Consider the following 18,250-nt stretch of genomic DNA (forward strand, 5'->3'; position numbering starts at 1 on the left):
ATGGACCCGTGATGGAAAACCACCTCTCTGATTGCTGCGGGATGGTTTCTCAGCTGTGGAGCCACACAAAGCAGCCAGAGTGAGCGTGGTACAGATCATCATCATCTCCCCAAATCAAAACTTACTGGTTTTGGTAGTCTAGTGCAGTCTTTGGGAGCATGACAATGATGGAGAAATACCCACTCCTACCCCGTTTGCTGAGAATATTCACAAACCGGCCCTTTGCTTTTGCTGGATGAGCCCAAGACACCCTTTCCCTGTCTCACCAGAGCAAGGGAACAGGCCTTGTTAGCCTACAAGGGAAAAGCACACCTGGCAGGCCAACCAGTGACACCCAACTGGGAGGTGTGGGGAAACACCATCACCTTGCAGGCCTTCCATGAGCTTCGAAAGCAGCAGAGGTCCAGCTCGCAGAGCCTGAAGCTTAGCATCTCGGGCTGCCTGGGACAGATGTGTGCAGCATTTCTGCTGTAAAACTCGGGCCGTTTGTCAGCAGTGAGGAAACCCTCAAATACCCTGGAACCAGACTTCTTCCCACCCTCTGGCTGCCACGTGATTTAGGTCATGCTAAGAGCCGGCTGTTGTTTCCAAGCCTTCTGAATTTGCCAAAATTAGGCTGGATTTGTGGAAACTGGCTTCCTGAGACCTCGGGCGCTTCCTGCTTCGAATACCAGGCCAAAAACAACACAGCAGTGCTCGCTCTCCCAAATTTTGGTATGAGTCCTTTAGTCCCACACGGAGCCACAAGTTACAAAACCCATTGATTTTGAAATCTTGAAGGTCAAATATTTTGGCTATTTTCAAGGCTGCTCAAGCAGAACATTGCTACGACACTGGGTACTGGAAAATTTTCAAAGTCAATGCCTCAAAGAAACATCATCTACCGGTTGCTAACACCAGCACCAGGTGATCTTTTGCTATTAAATAGCACCCCGAGGTCAAAGGAGTCTCAGCTAACATCGAGTAGCTGTGGGAGCCATTGCCACTTACTATGGGGATGACCGAGGAATGCTTTTGGGGACCAGAAGAGTAGGAAAGGGTATTACAGCTGACTGCCCTGCTGCACTGGGGCAATAAAGCCTTTGCTCCAAAACCTCATAATCAAATATAAGATGAACAAGAAAGACGCAATAACTACAGCGGAGAAGAAGCCAGGGGCTGGAGGAAAGTGTGATGTGTACCAGAGCTGCAGGGACTGAGGCTTTCTATTCCTAATTAATGGACTCACTTGTCTTATTTTCTGCTCTAACCACCATATTAGCCTTTTAAATATAGAAGGCTCCTCCCTGGCTATGTACACAGCCAGCCCGGCACCACCATCCATCTCAGCTACGTTGCCACAGGTCATATTTTCAGAACCACTTGATGGGTGGATTAACAGCTGCCTTTTTCTTGCCAGCTCCTCAGTTTTTGGGGAGCAGGGGAAAAAAGTAATAATAAAAATAATAATAAAAAATAATACATTATGCTTTCCAGTGTCATAAAGATGACTAAAAAAAGCCAGGATTTTTTTTTTCTACAGGAATCTGTAGGGTTTTTGTTTGCTGCTTAGTTTGAAAAATGTGAGGCTTGTAGGCTCATTTTTCACACTTCCCCCCACACATACCCCAGGCCTGGAAAGGCGCTTTATTATTTTTAAATGAAAATGTGGTGCTTTTCATAATCACATGGCTCCAAGCTCTGGAGCTTCACAGCAGTAACTATTGTGAGTGCTTGTCAGCGCTGCCCGGTGCAGCCACCTGCACAGGGATCTTGGGGTTTCAATCACATTTGAGATGAAGAGCAAGGTCTCTCATCTTCTCTTCAGGGCTTTGAGAAGGGCATTTAATGTGGAAACCATAGAAGTGATTTACAAATAATTGTGATTGTTGCTACAGGTTTGACATACAAAACATTACAAACTGAAAAAGTGTTGCTTTTTGTTTGGCTTGTGGGGTTTTTTTTCTTTCTGTTTGTTTGTTGTTTTTTTTTAAATTATCACTATCAAGAGGGAAGCTACTGAGATTTAAAAAAGTTTCCTTGTAGATAACACAAACAAAACCCCAGTGGGATGCAGAAGAAGGTCTGGGCACAGAGTGAGGGGGAGACAGCAAAAGGGACGCATGGTGCTAGAGCTGGGAAGGGGGGAAAAAAGCCCCACGGCACAACCTGCTCTCTCCACCACCCTGCAGAACCGCAGCAGAGCAGTGCTTCCATCAGAAGTCTCTCGTCCAAGCTGATGCTTCTCATAGTGGAAATCCAACCCCCCCGGAGGACAGGGAGGGATTATTTTAACCTCCCGTTCAGAGCCAAGCCTCCAGCCGCGCTGCAACAGGCGGCACGCTGATGGGATGCTGTTCCTGCAGCTCCAGCCCCTGCTCCGGCTCCCACCCGGCCGTAGGGATTTTGGCCACAGCAGTGCTCCCGCTGTGGAGAGATCCGAGATGGCCCCTTGCACTTTGCATACACCCGCTCTAGCCAGAATGACTCAGCCTCACCCTGGCTTGCCCACGCCTGTTATTCTTCGGAAAAACCAGGGTGACATGAGTCATTTGGTCACACCAGCGCCAGGGCAAAGGCTTTGGGCTCCCCGCAGCTGGCTCAGCTGCACAGACCATCCTCACCCCGCTGGCCACAACGGGGCCATGCTCATCCTCTGCCCCATGCCTCATCCTCATCCCCATGCCTGTGGCTGGAAGCACCAAGCTGTGACATGGGGAGGCGTATGTTACATGGGACAGGGGACATGGGTATTGATGACCCACCAGCACACTCACAAGAGGTCCCCACCTCCCCACCAGCTGTACCAAAGCAGGCTTTTTGCTGCAACTCATTTGGGTGGAGGCCACCCAAAGGAACCAGGTCATCCCTGACATCGTATTTCCCACACCTCATCACCTTGCATGCTGCTATGCCACAAAAGTGTGGGGGAGGAGAGGTGTCCCCACCAGGGTCACCCTTTCCCCAGCTGCACCCAGGGGCTGCCACAGGTTTCGAGGCTGGTGGCAAGGAGGGGGATTGCTGAACTGGGGACACTGTGGGGGGCAGGGGCAGAAGCCAAGGAGCCGTCCCCAGGGCTGAGCCAAGCTGCACCGGGTGCCAGCGGGGAGTCACACCAACAGCCCGCTGCTCTTTGTGCCCTGGCTGCCCGTCCCGTGGAGCGCTGCCTTCAAAAGTCACGTCATCCAGGGTTGGGCTGACTTGCTGACACAGGGCATGCCCTTGCTCAGCAATTAATTTGGATGCAAGTAGCATTTGCATGTTAATTACTCTGCCTAAGTAACACCATGTGTGGAGTAAAGAGTGACTGCTTTTCCCCTGCTCTGAAATAATTCCATTTATAGACAAGCTCCTTGAGATGGATGAGGCTCAAAGCAGATACCAAGCCTGCAGTTTCCACATGGCATCACCCTGACTTTGTCAAACTGCTACGTGGGATCAGGGGAGCCCAGGGGTGCCCCAAATCAGAGCGGGAGGGCAGAAGCACTGTGCTAAGTAGTGCAGGGGGTCTCCCCCCACCGTGTGCCAGCTACCCTCACGTGTGGACTTTTCCTGCGGGCTGGCACAGCACCAGCTGCCTCCGTGGGCTGGTATCTGGGTGGGTGGGAAGGAATTTGGACCCGGTGGATCTGATTACCAGCCCACAGCGCTGCTGTTAAGGAGGCACACACCGCCATCGCAGGGCTAGCAAGCTGAAAGTCTGCCGTTAGGAGCAGAGATTGCATCCAAAGTGCCTGGCTGCTTCTGGACCCTGCACTGGTTGAGGACACCTCGCTCCCAGCCACGGGGGCTGCAGCCTTCAGCAACCTACAGCCTGCGCCTCCATCTGGGGAAAAGAGGGGGGCAATGGAGTGACGCCCCCAGCTCGTCTGTGGGCTTAAAAGCTCTTCGGGAGAGAAGGAAGAGGAGGGAGCTGTGTAAAAGGCTGCTGAGAAATATTTAAATATTTCAGTTTCCAGCATCTCTTGAGTCATTCGGAATGGAAAGTTTCCATTGCCCAATAAATCTTGCATACTCATTCGAAAAACAAAAAAAAAGAAAAAAAGACAACTTTTGGTGTTGGCTTGAGGAATGTAATACTGCAGTGGAGACACTGGCGTGCACCACCCACCAGCAGGTACATGATGTTCTTGGCCCAAGCTGGAGCCGAGGAGGGGCACGGGGCAATGGAGCAGGCACAGGGAAACCGGCATGTTTGCTGCCCAGGAGGAGCCTGCTCGCTCACGCTGGCAGAGCTAATGCAGAGGAAAATTTACGCTTGGATCAGAGCAGGTAGGGGAAAAAAACCATGCATCTTTGGATGAAATTAAAATGCACGAGAAGCTTTTCAGGAGGTTGTCTTTTTGTGTGGTTTTTTTTTTTCTTTTGGGAACTACCCAAGTCTGAAGCAACGCTCTTTGCATTACCTGACTGCAAGGGCAAATTCAGGCCAGGGGTGCAGACAGACTCAGCTGTGGCTTCTGCCCAGTGAGGGCAGATTTTACTTAGGGCATTTAGTCCACTGCCTTGGCAGGGGAGGCTCTGGTGCTGGATTACCCTGACTCCAGAAGCTTAAAGTACGGCTCACAGGATGGGGGATCAGGTCTACCTGCCCGTGGCCACCTGCTGCTCCCCACAAGTGGAGCTAATGTTATACTTTCCAGAGGAACCACGTTCCCTGCATCAATCATAGACTGGTTAGAGTTGGAAGGGAGCTTAGAGATCATTGAGTTCCAACCCTCCTGCCATGGGCAGGGACACCTCCACTAGACCAGGTTGCTCAAAGCCCCATCCAGCCTGGCCTTGACCCCCTCCAGGGATGGGGCATCCACAGCTTCTCTGGGCAAAAGTTACAAGGGAAAAGATGGAGGTTTGTGTGCGCACGGACTGCTATTTTTAAGCAGCCCTCGGCCACCCTGATGGCTCCCAGATGGAGGAGCCGGGGAGGGAAGATGTAGCCGGGACCTGGCCGTGGCAGCCGGTGCCCGGAGCCGTCCCCTTCCGTTGCCCGTCGGGGCGGACGGCGGGGCTGCAGTGCACCCCAGCGGCCGCCGCTCTCCCGCAAGCCCGGTGCGGGCCGCCCCGTTTGCCGGGAGGGAAAAAGGGCTCCCTCTGCATCCCTTGGAGCATCCTCTCCACCGCCAGAGCCCCCAGCGCCTGCCCGCAGCCCACCCACCGACGCCTCTTGGTCAGAAAAACCTTTTCGATATTAAAGCCACCCTAGCGGCACCAAGTTTCTCCCGTCACCTTTCTTCTCCTCTGCCCCAGCCTCCCTCCAGCAACACAGTGCAGCTCTCCAGCCAAAAAGGAAGGTCTTGCACAAGGACATGGGCGCAGGGTTTGGGGAGCTGGGGGCTGCTTGCAGCCCGTAAGGGCACAAGTGCACAAAATAAATGGAGCAGGACCCTTGGCAGCATCTTCTTCCCCAACACCAGAGAGACATGGGGCACAAGGGAGAACACAACCGAGGTAACCTGGACCTCCTCCCCAGTCTCTTCTCCCCAGTGCTTCCAGGGGAAGAGCTGGGGGGATCACACAGTGGCACTCTGGAGGGCACAAGTGGGCACACGCAGGCTGTAGGGCATCAGAGGGGCGACCGAGCTGCCCCCTCCTCAGCTTGCACACACCAGACCCTACAAGCTCAGGGAACGAAGGAGGAGGTGAGGAGGGAGGGCTCTTCCTGGAAGATGGTGGGCAGAGCTTGAGCTGCTGGTGTTGCTCATCTGCTGTCACCCTGATGGACACCAGAGCACCCAGCTGCAGCAGGGCCTGAGCGATGCCCTGCCCCTGATGGGGGAGAAATAAATACGGGGAGGTCCCCCTCCACCTGGAGATGCAGGTGTAGTGCAGAAACTGCCCCCCAGCACAGCGTTAGGCCCCCGGTGTTTTTGTGGAACTGAGACATGGGCAAGGCCGTGGCAGGGCTCTCACCTGAGCCAGCTGGATCAGGTGGCAGAAGAAGGGCAGAGAAGTATAGCCTCCTCGCAGCAGGTAAGTGTGATAGCACCCCTTCACATGCTGTCACTGTGTTTCTGGACAGATAGTGACAGTGGTCCAGATACTCGTATAGCTTCCTGCCCAGGTGAGAGAGACAGAATTACTGCAAATACTGCTGTTTCTGGTCAGTGTCAGAAATACCAGCCTTCCAGTCACACCTGTGCAGTTGCAGGACAAACCGAGGCCAGGACAGCAGTATATATGATGTTCTCCTCATAACGGCTTTACATTTACAGCCAGAAACTATTGAAAGTAGTGAAAGCTATTTACATCCAAAGCACAAGGAATGCTGCAGACAGAGCACTGCGGTTTGACAAGAGATGGCTCTATAATCACCAAGAAGGATTTAAACAAACAAAACCAGAAAGGAAACCATACCATTAAGAATATTGAGAGAGAAAAACAAGACAGCGTGACTAGCAGCAGCTTTTCTGCATGCAGGAATAAGAAGAGAGAGGAAAACAAGACAGTGTGACTAGCAGCAGCTTTTCTGCATGCAGGAGCTGCCCTACACTCACAGATGACTGTCTCAGTTCAGCACACACTAAGGAGTCAGGCCAGAGGGCTGGGAGAGCTGGGTCCAGCTCTGCCTCCCACCCTCTGCTGCATCACCTTGGGCAAGCCACCAGCCATCCTTTCACCCCATGCACCAATACAAGTAAGAACAACCCTAGAATACACAACACTGCAGTCATGCCTCCCTCTTCCCTCCCTAAATGATGCACAGGACTACTTGTGACACATGGCCATGCTTTGAAGGAGAAACTACAGCTCCCCCACCTTAGAAGTCCTGCTAAATCCAGCTCAGATCTTACCCAGTCTTCACAGGCTCTCAGAAGTGGGCTGATGCTTCCAGTGCATTCACGTCTTGCTCGGGGAGAAGAGATGGTTTGAGAACGCTTTTGGGGATATCATTGTGACAAATTGAAGGGAAAAGGAAGGAAGAAAAAGAGGGAGACCAGGTGATTTTAATGATTATCTTCTTCCAAACCACTACCATGTGCCTTATATCACAAGTGTTTCAAATGAGACTCCAGCACCTGCATTTCATTTACCAGGGTTTTGTTACTGGGCTTTTCCAGCTGGTAAGAGCAGACCACTGAAAAAAAAAAAAAATCAATAAAAGCTAAGTTTGAATTGCAGCCTCTTACAGAGTGATATTTAGATTGAACAGTTGTCCAGTGTAAGAACCATTATATTGTTCCTCTATAACTCTGCTGTCAGCATTACAAGACTCTTGCTGGGCAGACATTAGTGCTTCTGTCTATTAAGCCACAGAATTTGGCACATATTGTAGTTTTCCTTTGTTATTGGTCACAGACCAGATCAGTCTCTCTGTGAACCAAGGAATAGATGTGCCTCTAAGTTCTGTGCGAAATTTCGGTGTAGGCTTAGCGCAACAAGTTTGTGGGTACCCGACCAGCCTCTCAAAGAGCTATGCCTGCAATGGCTGTGACACAGGGTAAAACACATATGTTTTAATATGCTCAGCTTTCCCAGTCTGCTTTCGGCTGTATTTTAACTACTGAGTATTGCCAAAATTGCTGGTTGTTCTTTGAGGCATTTCCTGTCCAGAAAAATACACCTGGACCCTACTGCCCTCCTGTTCACTAACCATGTGTTACGCAGAGCTCAGTGAGCAGGCACTGGGTTTGGATGTTAGCATGTTTTTCATAAATTACATATATTTTGGATGTAAACAGTGACTATTTGTTGAAGCACCGTTTTCTGTTTTCTTGTTTTGATTGTAGGCTGAAGGTTCAAAGAGATTCAAGTTGAGAACACCAAGAGTGGCCTTTGCTGTGGTTTCCTAAGTAAAAGGGGAAAGTTAAATACTGTAACACAAACACGGATGTGGTCCTCCACTTTGTGTGGAAAGGCTCTCCTCTTGTTAAATCCTAGCAAGGGAAAGCAGCCAGTTGCTACAGCTTCTCCATGCTGTGATCACTTTAATGGCTTTGCCCACGTTGCCACCTTCACATGCCGACCCCCTTCTCATCCCAGCTGCCTTCACCTCCTGACCCCCTTCACATCCCAACCTCTAGCTTGCCATGTGGCTGTTGCACACCCAGCAGGCAGAGCAGGGATCATCTCAGATCTTTGCTCTTGTTTCAGAGTATTTTTAACAACTCTTGAAGTGCTTTATTTGTGGGAAGGTTGGTACCCATATTTTTAGGTGTTGCTTTTCATAGCCCCAAAGTCTTCTTTTCATAGGCCCCTTGTCTGTGCGTATCATAGGGTTTGAATTTACCACCCCTGATGTCTCACTGCTGTGCTTCAGATTCCCCTTTCTCAGGGGACAGTGCCTGGTGGAAACTAATTGAAGCCATTTTCCAATAAGTTCTTGTGTTGCATCAGCTCCAAGAGGCAAAGACCTCTCTGCGTGGGGGCCTTTAGCAGGATCAGTGCCCTTAAGAGCCTTTAATACAAGAACAGACAGTGCCTGGGCGCAGGCTACCTTATCTGACGAAGTCACCAGGGCAACGGGAGGACAACATTTTTGATGGGGTCAGTCTCCTCCTCTCGGCAGTGCGCTTTGCGATGTGCTTACAGGGGCAGCCACCTTCTGTTCCATCTGGGTGCACAGGCAAGAGAGAGCTCGGGCTCTGCCCCTAATATATGTTGCCCGGGTATCTATAGAGCGTGCTGGAAGGAAAAACAGCCTAGGTCTGGCTGGATTAGTACATACACTATATAAAGTATATCGTATCCATATTGCATATGATCATCATCAATTATTAAAGCCTTCAGCAAGACCTGAGATGCCTTTGCTGAGAGCAAGCTCTTTCATCATCAGGGATGCTTTTGGGACTGTGTGGTGCCACGGAGGGAGGAACTCCCGAGGGCACATTGCTGCTTTCACCCCTGTGCAGCACTGGCTCAGACTGCTGCCGCACCCAAGGTGAGCTTGGCCAGCCAGAGAAGGATTTCTGCCCCTGCTCTGCTCCCACCATTGCTGTGGGCTGAGCAGAAAAGCCTTCAAGTGCTGCCGAAGGGCTCTGCCTCCAGAGCAGCCTCTCCAGCTCCTCATGGGGCCGGGAGCTTGCCCAAAGTCAACATGCTGCGTGGAGGTCCTGGGGGCAGCCCAGGACTCCAGATGGCTCGGGGGGGGAGCAGCGAGCATTCTCCCATCCTGCTGCAAGGTTAAAGAGTGTCACAGCTAGATTTATGCTTTCCCGTTGTGCGAGTGCCCTTTCTCAGTTTCTGTCAGGCACCAGGAGGGGAAGACAGTCTGTTGCCGTCTTTTTCTGGTTGTTAATGTTGGATGCTAGTTCCCTGAAGCCATATACTGAGCATCTGGCACCAGCATCCTCTCCACTCTGGCACTTCATCACCCCAAACCAGGGGACATTGTTAGCAATCTGCAGGGCTGTAGCACTCACGCAGACCGGAGCGTGAGTTCCTTGTCCATCTCCTCCCCCTACAAGCGCCTCCTCGTCACCCCAGAAGTCATCTTGGGTGGCTGGAAAGGCTCTAGTGGCTTTCCAGCTGTTTAGATCAGGATCTCCTTCATTCCTCTGAGGTTTTGCTAGGGGTTTGCATTGTGTTAAGTTTCAGGAAGCACAATGAAACTGAAGACCTTTCTATGCCAGGCTCCTACCCTAAAGTACTTAGTCTCTAGGGAATGGAGAGCAGACAAAGGAGAAGAAAGAGGCTACAATATCTGAGCAGAAGATCAAGCTGATGAGAGAATGCATTATTCATTAAGTGTGTCTCCAGGACAAGTAACAGCATGAGTATGGGGACAGAGTTCACAATTATCTTAGGTACAGTTTTAAAAATTTTATATACCCATTTTTAGTTCCACTTTTTTGACAGCTATTTGCTTTATTTGGGATAGGAGTCAGCCTAGCCACCGTTTTTGAAAGTGGGTATATTTATATGCTCCCACTGGGTTCACTGGTGACAGGACATGCTTGTGATTAGGTGAGGGCATGCACCTCCTCTGAACCTGGAGCTCCCCTTGAGCCAAAGAAGTTCTCTCTACAGATTTTGCACCCTCATTGGCTTTAACTGTCTGCTACCTAAGGGGAACACATGCAAGACAGAGTTTTCTGAGCTGAACTATGAGAGCCAATATTTTAAAAAATACCTGCTGCTCATTGCAATGTCCACGGAGAAAGCTGCAGAAGTCTTGACTTTATTTCTGAAATTGGTGGTAGCTGGGGCCTCCCATGAGACCTGTCCATTAAACGAACTCAGGACAGAGGCTGGGGCTGCTCTGACCCACGATCACATTTCTCTCTAGTGGCAGAATTGCCAGAAATTCATCTGCATATTGCTTTCCCACCTTGCCAACTGTTCTCCTATTGCTACTTTTAATACTAGCCAAATCTGTGCAGAGGAGCTCACAGAAGACTTCCTACTTTATATTCACATTGTGGGGCTCCTGCTGACTTTTGGAGGGGGCCTCCTGCCCCGAGACTGCTGGAGGACTCATAGGATGCCGTGTTAACCGCAGTGCAGTGGGGAGGAGCTGGGGAACAGCAGTTCTTCTCAAGGACCTGGGCCTCCAGCACAGAGATAATGAGAATTAAGTGGCTAGGGCCAAGGGCATACCCTTCCCAGAAGTACCACACTTCAACGCACACACAGCTTTGGCTTTTGGCATCATTTACATCCCATGGGTTTTCCTTCCACATACAAGCCCTCAATTCAAGTCCTCATCTGGGAAGCAAAGCAGAGTGAATCAGCCCTGGGGGGAAGGCTGGTGTCTGCTGAGCCACCCCATATTTCAAAATGGATGCAAAAACCCTTCTGCTCAAAACTGAGCAGAGAGCTGAGAAACAAATCCTCCCAAGCTCGAGCCTCCTCAATTGCTTTCTACCCCCCTCACCACCCCAAGTAGAGGCAAGTCTGCACTGTCACACAAAATTAAACTTTCACTTTATTCTCCAGTCTAATCTCTCCCTCCACAATATGATCCTGAGGTTTAATCTGATTACGATCCTTCATATCACACTATAACAAATGGCCCCAGCTGCCAAGCTAAGCAGTTTCATGAGATACCAAGTCGGGTATCAAATGGAAGGCGGAGGAGATACCGCAAACAAAGGCACTGCTTGCTCAGTCCCATCCCTGGGATGTGGTGCACAGGCTGCAAGGAAATGCGTGTGCAACTAATGTCCTGCCTCTTAGAGAAGAAAACCTGCCTTTCTGCAAGAGTTTTGGTGAAGAACTATGCTTTACCGGGCAGGCTGGTTGGTGGATGCTGCGTGACTGGAACCCCCGAGACACAAACACGGCGTTCACTGATGGTGGAGGTCTGAACGCAAAATACAGAAAATGCAGTTTGCCTTTGTTTAGATGTTATTAGATCGGATCTAAACATAACAGCCCGAGACGTATCACATGGTGAATCAATATCGTTGTTTGTTAATCCAAATGCAATCAGACATTCTTTTTTCCTGCCTAGATAAGACCCACCCTTCCCCCTCAGAACTGCAGCCATAACGTAATTCTCTCTCGGCAGCTAATGGCATTCATAAATTACACTCAAGACCTATTGTTCATTTAATCCTTTTTGCTGCTATTAGCTCTGGTCACTGATCTGTTGCCTCTCCACTCTATGGTATTTTAATGACACAGCTAGAAACCAGCCTAACCCTTCAGCTTAGTGGTAAAAAGCCGGATTTGTGTTACAAGGAGGGATGGTGTCCGCCACTGACTTGAGGGGAAGAAGCGAGGGAAAAACACAGGCCCAGAGCCGGTTGTCGACTGGGGAAGGCAGAGAGGAACACACTGAAACAGACTCATTGATTCTGGCCTGAGCTCGGGTCTCACCCAGGTGATGAATCCGTTGGCTCACAGCCTTGGGAATTTGGTTCACTTCCAAGACAACCGAACCATGGCGGGCCTTCCAACCGGCCTAACCTGGTTTGCCAAAGGAAATCATTGACGACAGTCGCTCCTCCTTTGAAGTTGCAGTTATTTTTTAAGGGAACTTGACCCTTGGGTGTGCTTTCCTCTTCAGCCTGGAGGATATGCTGCAGGGATTAGTACCAGCCATGTAACATGCCCTTACAGGAGGCATTGAGGAGACCCCATCTGGAACGTTGCAAACCATCCTGGTTATTGGTGCTGAGGTGAATTACACTTGGAAAAGATGCAGAGCAGGACTGGAACAGAGGCTTTATGAGAAAAAGAGACCAAAGAGTTTGGCACATTTGTCATGCTCAGCTAAAGCCAAGGGAGCTTATGATTACCCTTGTGATGGACAGCAAACCCTACTGAGGGAGAACAGCAGCTTGAGCCTGTACTGGTACAAAACCAGGCAATGCTGGCTGTGAACACATTTAGGCTGAAAGTTCAAAGAAAGCACCCAATGATCTGTGAGGGTTCGAAACAGTCTGCTTGCCCGAGGAACCAGGGACAAAGTATCTAACTGCCTTTCAAAGAGTTGGCTGTTCATTTAGGGGAAAGGACCAGGAAGAACAGTGGATGGATTTTGTAGTATGAGATCCCTCCCAGCCCTGTGTCCTTATGCCTTTTAAAGGGGATCACAAGAATTCACCACTTAATGCTCATTTCCTTAAAAATTCTTTTTGCAAGGGATTTTTTTTTTTTTTATTTCCCCTGAGCTGTGTTTTCTTTTTAGTTCTTTGCTATATTGGAACTGGACTGCCATAAGCTCTCTTTAATTAATAAAACTCCTTCCCTGGAAAGATTTACCTAGTCCCCTTCAGTTACAGCACGTGCAACCTTGCCCCTCAGGTCCCCCAGCCGTGTCAGTGACAGTATCAGCACCAGAAGGGGCTATGACCTGGCCTTTGCTGCTGGGATGCTGGGCAGAAGCAGATGGTTCTGAGGCTGCCTGTAGTTGCAGCAGAAGGGGTTTGGCTGTCCGGGTTGCTGGACAACTGATAGTACCCATCTCCTCCAAGGCAACAGCAAAAATGTGAGAGCTGAAGCAACCGAGCCATGGCTTGGGATCAGGCTCTGAACCACCCCACATCTAACGTGGTGTCCTGCCAGGCTGAAGGAAGCTCAATGCACATTTCTCTGAGCTGTTGGCCTGTGTAGCTGCCTGATTCCAAGAGTGGCTTCTCTAAGAAAGGAAATGAGAAGATATTTAGCTTTTTAATCCAGAAAACTTAAAAGTTGCACAAGCCACAGTTGTGCAGCTGGTAATTACCACCACCCAGGGGAGTCTGAGAAGATGCCATTCTTTTTCCTAATTACTACAAAGCCTTTCAATCTGATTAATTCTTTCCTTGATGCATTTCCTTGTAATTTCTATTTGTGAGGATGCTAAGGGTAAATTAGAGAATCTTTCCTGTGGAAAATACATTCTGCACTCTCCACAGGCCTGGTCTCTGGTAGCGTCTATGCACTCCTCATCACCCATCCAGCAGATGCTTTCAAAGCCAGGCTCTGATCCTGTCCTTTCTGTCAGACCAAAGGCATTGCTTGGAGCAGAACTGACAAATAACTGCATCGTGACGAAACTGTTCTCCATTTCTTTGTGCTGCAATGGCTTGGGTCAGAACAGGCTAAAATACATTCGCTACCTGGAGCTGTTTAATTTCCGTTGACACTGTGGATATTCCTAACGTCAGAGAAGGTTTGCATGGTAGTCTAACTCCATTGCTGGGCACCACTCCAAATTAAAGATAAGCATAAGGTGGGGGGGATTGATGATCTGTAATGGCCTCCGTGTACACCTGGGTCCTGTGGCATAAAGGAGAGATGACGTGCACTCAGAAATGACCATGCCTACCAGAGCCAAAGGGGTAGGCAGCACCAGAAAACCTGCTCAGAGAAAAATCTCTCAGGGGTTGGGGAAGGGGGTGGAAAGAGAAGAAGAGACGGAGGTGCCCGAGAGGTAGGTACACGTGGGAGTCATGGTCACGTTGCTTTCTCAGCAGGCCTGTGGCCCAGCCCCGTGGAGAGAAGGCAGGACACGTGCTCCAGTGGAGCAGGGTGGTGGCTATTCCCGCAAGTTCACTCCTTCCCAGAACTCTGCCCGCACTTCGCTTGTTGGTGCTCTCCCCAAACAAAGGCTGTTGGGAATTACTGCAAGCCCATCTTTTGCTGCAGAAAGCAATAAATCCATAATCTGACTCTTGGAGCGGTTCCCGGAGTTTAGAGACTTTTTACCCGAGTCTCGCTATTTATTAGAAAGCTCTCCCATGGTCTCTTTCCGTCTCTCCTTTTTGGCAATGGGATTTAGCATTAAATTAATCGAGTTCATTTGTCTCAGTTCAATAATAACTAACAAGATGCTGATTTTAAGAGCAGGTCAGATTCTGGATCGGTGTGCGTGTCTGGGTGAGACATTGCCCTCTAGTGACTTAAAGGCAGACAATGTAAAAGGACTAATGCATCGTGAGTTTTGTAAGGTTTTCTATTCTAAAAGAGCAACACATTTAAAATTGAAGTTTCTGATGGATGGAGCAATGGTGTCTGTGGTGAGGGCTGAGAATGCCGTGCAACCGTAAGGAAGCCCTTAGCACCCACCATGAGCCATCTCAGCATCCCTCATCCCAGTTAAGGCTCCAGCACATGGCACATCAGTGAGGATCACACACGCCTCTCCTGCCCAGTCAGCAGCTAGCAACAAGCTACCTTTCAAACACCGTGAAAAACGCCCTCAGTTACCTCTCAGCCTGGGTGCCATCACCTTGAGCAAAGGCAACAGTGGTCAAGAGTTCACTCGTGACTCAGCTGAAATTCTCTCATAGTCGCTGTTTCATGCCTCCTGAGCAGAGGATTTCCGTAAGCACTCATTGCGCCCCATGTCTCATCTCAAATATGCATTTTAATTTCTCTCTCTTTTGCTTATGGGAATGTCTATTGTTCTTGAGTGCTGCACCTCCCATGCATGCAAAACAGTTCCCTTTCGACCACTGTTTGCCCCTTCTTGTTTTAAAGACAATAGTTCAGTTAAGGTGAGAAAGCAAAACTTGAGCAAAACTTTTTTGTAAGCAAAAAGCCACAGCCAACCAGAAAGAAACTAAAATTATGAAAGTCAAGAGTACTACTTCTTTCCCTGATAGTGCTTTTGCGGCTCAGCAAATATTTATGAAAGCAATTAAAAAGAGAGGGAGAACAAATCGCCATCACATTCCTTCCAGATCATAGAATAGTTTAGGTTGGAAGGGACCTTAAAGATCATCTTGTTCCACTCACCCCTGCCATGGGCAGCGACACCTCCCACTAGATCTGGTTGCAGATGCTCTGAACAAAGATAGAGTTTTTGATTAATTTTAATGTATTTCAAGAAAGTTTGCATTTGTGAAGATACTACCCTTTTTAAAGAAAAATAAAAAATATGAAAAATAAAACTTATTCTCTAGCCAAAACACAATGTAATTATTTTTTTTTTTGAGGAAAACTTTGGGATGAGGATATGATTTTGCAATCAGGCTGGATGTGTAAGTGAAAAGCTATTTGCAGAAAGTTTACTGTGATAAGAACTGCAAGAAGTACATTTGGCAAGGTTTTTTAACAGAGACCTCCTACACAACTCTCCCATCACCACAAAAAACTGCCTCACAGAAAACCTACACACCCAATCAGCATATGTAGTATGCCCCCAACCTATCTCTGAGGATAATATTTCTTATATTCAATGACTTCAATTAACATATTAGTTCTTTCAAAGCGTTTTCCCTCTCCCTTTGCTAGTGGCCAGCTGTGTCATGTCCTGCTGTTCTGAAGAAAAAGCTGGGGATCATTCTGTGCCTTTGTGGTCAGCAGCAACAGATCTCCTGGGGCAGATCTGTAGTTTTATATATAGTCATGATGATATTTCCTGCAGCAGAATATGCATTTGCCTGTGTATCAACAAGAAAAGAGAGAAAAAATTGATCAGACTTGGCTCAAAGCAGGGGTCCATCATTCTGGGCTTACTTACTGGCTGTGCTGATTCATTCCTGGGAGAGCAGCAGCAGCACCTTGATGCACGCCCACGATTTCACCCCATAGCAGGCTGTGAACTGCAGCAACAGAGGACTTAGATACACAGCTGCAGCTAAGTTAAGATATCACTACTGAAACACTTTCCCCCCTGGCTACAAAGGGAGTTAAGTTCTTCAACATCCACAACTAGTCCCAAATGGATCACGCATCACGGCCCTAAAATATCAGACTTGGGATTAAGAGCCCTGAACATTTTTCACTGTCTTTTCAAACTGCTTTTGCCCTCCTCCAACTTCAGAAGATAGCCCCTCAACCACAAGACAAAACCAAGATGAAACAGGAGACATTACTTTATAGTCACAGGTGCCTTTACTCTGCAAATTAGCATCTCTTTGCTCTGTACGAGACAGCTCTGTTTGCTGGAAACTGGAAAGCCACGCTTTAATGGTGGGGGGGTCATCACGAAACTTCCACTTGTGCCACATTACGCCAGGGGAGGTTCGCGCTGGGTATTAGGAAAAATATTTTTACTGTAAAGGCAATCAGACATTGGAACAGGCTGCCCAGGGAGGGGGTTGAGGCACCATCCCTGGAGGTGTTCAAAAGACAGGTTGATGTAGTGCTGGGAGGTATGGTTTAGTGATGATGCTTCTTGTTTGTTGTGCGGGCGTCTATTTTTGTCAGTTAGGTTGACGGTTGGACAAGATGATCTTTGAGGTCCCTTCCAACCTAGAAGATTCTGTGATTCTGTGATTTAGAAATGAGCCTGAAGAACAAAGGTTTAGCAATCAAACTGTTCCAGTGTTTGACCAACCTTTCAGTAAAGAATAGCTTCCAAATGTCCAGTCTAAACCTCCCCCGGTGCAGCTTTGAATCATTGCTACGTGTCCTATCAGTGGATCTCCGGGACAAGAGACCAGCACCTCCCTTTCCTCTTCCCCTCCTCAGGAAGCTGCAGAGATCAATGAGGTCACCCCTCAGGTTCCTTTTCTCCAAACTAGACAGGTACAAAGTCCTCAACTGCTCCTCATAGGACATTCCTTCCAGCTGTTTCACCAGCTTTGTTACCCCCTGGACACATGCAAGGATCTTCACATCCTTCTCAAATTGTGGCACCCAGACCTGCACACAGCACCCTGGCTGAGGCCACACCAAAGCTGAACACAGTGGGACCATCACCTCTTTTGACTGGCTGGTGATGCTGCATTTGATGCACCCCTTGAGGCCTCCAGGGCTCACTGCTGGATCCTACTGAGCCTGCTGCCCACCACCACCCCCAGGTCCCTTTCTTCAGGGCTGTTCTACAGCCCTCTTCTCCCAATTTCTACTTGTGCCCAGTGTTACTCCGTCCCAGGTGCAGAATCTGGCATTTTGACTTGTTGAACTTCATCCCATTGATCATCAGCCAAATGCTCCAATCTACAGCACCTCCCAGTTTGATATCATCAGCAACTGAGGCCACACCAAAGCTGAACACAGTGGGACCATCACCTCTTTTGACTGGCTGGTGATGCTGCATTTGATGCACCCCTTGAGGCCTCCAGGGCTCACTGCTGGATCCTACTGAGCCTGCTGCCCACCACCACCCCCAGGTCCCTTTCTTCAGGGCTGTTCTACAGCCCTCTTCTCCCAATTTCTACTTGTGCCCAGTGTTACTCCGTCCCAGGTGCAGAATCTGGCATTTTGACTTGTTGAACTTCATCCCATTGATCATCAGCCAAATGCTCCAATCTACAGCACCTCCCAGTTTGATATCATCAGCAAACTTGCTAATGGTGCATTCAACTCCTGCATCTAGATCATTGATAAATATATTGAACAGAACTGAGCCCTGAGGATCACCGCTGGTGACTGGTCACCAGCCAGATATAGCCTCATGCACTACAACCCTTTGAGCCCTGCCCTTCACCCAGCAGATCATGAACCCAGAAGGATGCTGTGAGGGACAGTAGCAAAAGCCTTACTAAAATCCAGAAAAAACTACACCCACTGCCTTCCCTTCCTACACTAGGCAGACCTTATCACAGAGCGATATCAAATCAGTTAAACAGGATGTTCCTTTTGTGAGCCCATGTTGACTCTGCCCAATGATTGCATTCTTCTTTAAATACCTTTTAATGGTACCCAGCATAATATTCTCCATAATTTTTCTGGGCATGAGGTTAGACTAACAGGGCTGTAGTTCCCCGGGTCTTCCCTCACCCCCTTTTTGTAAATTGAAATAACTCTGACTGGCTTCCAGGCAGCAGGGACCTCCCCAGATTCCCAAGACCTTTGGTAGATGATCAAAAGGTGCCCTGCCATAACATCTGCTACCTCCTTTAGTATTTTGGGGTGAATCCCATCAGGCCCCAAGGACTTGTGAACATACTCCCCTGTGCAAAATCAAAGCAGAAAGCAGAGGATGTGCTAAAGATGCACGGTTGAACCA

Source organism: Calidris pugnax, unplaced genomic scaffold, assembly GCF_001431845.1.
Source record: "Calidris pugnax isolate Ruff unplaced genomic scaffold, ASM143184v1 scaffold225, whole genome shotgun sequence".
Classification (NCBI taxonomy): Eukaryota; Metazoa; Chordata; class Aves; order Charadriiformes; family Scolopacidae; genus Calidris; species Calidris pugnax.